Raw genomic sequence first — 2,987 nt, forward strand, 5'->3', positions numbered from 1 at the left:
CATCTAGTTGATGGAGGGATTTCCATTCTTCAGTATGTTGATGATACTATCATCTTTATGGAGCACGACTTGGCGAAAGTAAAAAACATGAAGCTGCTGTTATGCTTATTTGAACAATTATCTGGCCTCAAAATTAACTTCCACAAGAGCGAAATGTTTTGCTTCGGAAGAGCAAAGGATGACCAGGACACGTATAAACAATTGTTCGGATGTGAATTGGGCTCCTTACCGTTTACGTACTTAGGTATACCCATTCATCATCGTAAGCTGACTAATTTTGAGTGGAAATGCATCGAGGATCGCTTTGAAAAGAAACTGAGCTGTTGGAAAGGGAAGCTCATGTCATACGGATGACGATTGATTCTGATTAATTCAGTCCTTACCAGTATGCCTATGTTTCTCTTATCCTTTTTCCAGGTTCCGGTGGGAGTCAGGAAAAGGTTAGATTTTTACCAATCTCGATTTTTTTGGCAGAATGATGAGCTCAAACGAAAGTATAGGCTCGCTAAGTGGGATATAATCTGTAGGCCGAAGGACCAAGGGGGTCTAGGTATTGAAAATTTGGAAGTCAAAAACATATGTCTCCTTAGCAAATGGCTATTTAAACTATCGTCTGAGACGGACGCTACTTGGGCACAGATTTTGCGCAATAAGTATATTTATGCTAAAACCTTGGCCCAGGTAAACGTGAGGCCTTCCGACTCACCTTTTTGGAAGGGTTTGATGAGAGTCAAACAACTTTTTTTCAACAAGTCAAAATTTATTGTCGGGAATGGTGCCACTACGAGGTTTTGGGAGGATACGTGGCTTGGGGAGACTCCCCTTGCACTTCAATATCCTACTTTGTACAACATTGTGCGACGTAGAGAAGCCTATGTTGCAACTGTTTTACAATCCACTCCCCTCAATATTAGTTTTCGGAGGACGCTAGTTGGAAATCATTGGGAGGCCTGGATCCACCTTGTTAGACGTTTGATGGAGGTCCGGCTGTCCCAGCAACCAGATCAGCTGTATTGGAAACTTACTAAGAACGGTGTGTTCTCGGTTAAATCTATGTATCTGGATGTCATTAACTCTAGCGTTGTCCCTTCTTCAATTCACGTTTGGAAAGTAAAGGTTCCCTTACGAATGAAAGTGTTTATTGTTGGGGAACGTTGTAGAAAACAAAAAATTTCCTACGGTTTCACCAAGATCCATCTAGGAGTTCATCTAGCAACGAGTGATCGGATTGCATCTACATACCTTTGTAGATCACGTGCGGAAGCGTTCAAAGAACGGGGATGAGGAAGGCGTACTCGACGTGATCCAAATCACCGAAGATCCTAGCGCCGAACGGACGGCACCTCCGCGTTCAACACACGTACGGTCAGCGTAACGTCTCCTCCTTCCTGATCCAGCAAGGGGGAGGAGAGGTTGAGGAAGATGGCTCCAACAGCAGCACGACGGCGTGGTGGTGGTGGAGCTGCAGTACTCCGGCAGGGCTTCGCCAAGCACTATGGAGGAGGAGGATGTGTTGGAGAGGGAAAGGGAGGCACCAAAGATGTGGTATGAGAGGCCCTCCTTCCCCCACTATATATAGGGAGTCCAAGGGGGGGGGGGGCGCCGGCCCTAGGAGATCCAATCTCCTAGGGGGGTGCGGCCAAGGGAGGAATCCCTCCTCCCCAAGGCACCTAGGAGGTGCCTTCCCCTTTTGGGACTCTTCCCTTCTTGAACCCTAGGCGCATGGGCCTCTTGGGGCTGGTGCCCTTGGCCCATATAGGCCAAGGCGCACCCCCTACAGCCCATGTGCCCCCCCGGGGCAGGTGGCCCCACCCGGTGGACCCCCGGGACCCTTTCGGTGGTCCCGGTACAATACCGGTGACCCCGAAACTTGTCCCGATGCCCGAAATAGCACTTCCTATATATAATTCTTTACCTCCGGACCATTCCGGAACTCCTCGTGACGTCCGGGATCTCATCCGGGACTCCGAACAACATTCGGGTTACTGCATATACATATCCCTACAATCCTAGCGTCACCGAACCTTAAGTGTGTAGACCCTACGGGTTCGGGAGACATGTAGACATGACCGAGACGACTCTCCGGTCAATAACCAACAGCGGGATCTGGATACCCATGTTGGCTCCCACATGCTCCTCGATGATCTCATCGGATGAACCACGATGTCGAGGATTCAAGCAACCCCGTATACAATTCCCTTTGTCAATTGGTATGTTACTTGCCCGAGATTCGATCGTCGGTATCCCAATACCTCGTTCAATCTCGTTACCGGCAAGTCACTTTACTCGTACCGTAATGCATGATCCCGTGACCAGACACTTGGTCACTTTGAGCTCATTATGATGATGCATTACCGAGTGGGCCCAGTGATACCTCTCCGTCATACGGAGTGACAAATCCCAGTCTTGATCCGTGTCAACCCAACAGACACTTTCGGAGATACCCGTAGTATACCTTTATAGTCACCCAGTTACGTTGTGACGTTTGGTACACCCAAAGCACTCCTATGGTATCCGGGAGTTACACGATCTCATGGTCTAAGGAAAGGATACTTGACATTGGAAAACTCTAGCAAACGAACTATACGATCTTATGCTATGTTTAGGATTGGGTCTTGTCCATCACATCATTCTCCTAATGATGTGATCTCGTTATCAATGACATCCAATGTCCATAGTCAGGAAACCATGACTATCTGTTGATCAACGAGCTAGTCAACTAGAGGCTTACTAGGGACATGTTGGTGTCTATTATTCACACATGTATTACGATTTCCGGATAACACAATTATAGCATGAATAAAGACAATTATCATGAACAAGGAAATATAATAATAATGCTTTTATTATTGCCTCTAGGGCATATTTCCAACAGTCTCCCACTTGCACTAGTCAATAATCTAGTTACATTGTGATGAATCGAACACCCATGGAATTCTGGTGTTGATCATGTTTTGCTCTAGGGAGAGGTTTAGTCAACGGATCTG

Source organism: Triticum urartu, chromosome 1A (genome assembly GCF_056163025.1).
Source record: "Triticum urartu cultivar PI428250 chromosome 1A, HENAU_Tu73, whole genome shotgun sequence".
Taxonomy (NCBI): domain Eukaryota; kingdom Viridiplantae; phylum Streptophyta; class Magnoliopsida; order Poales; family Poaceae; genus Triticum; species Triticum urartu.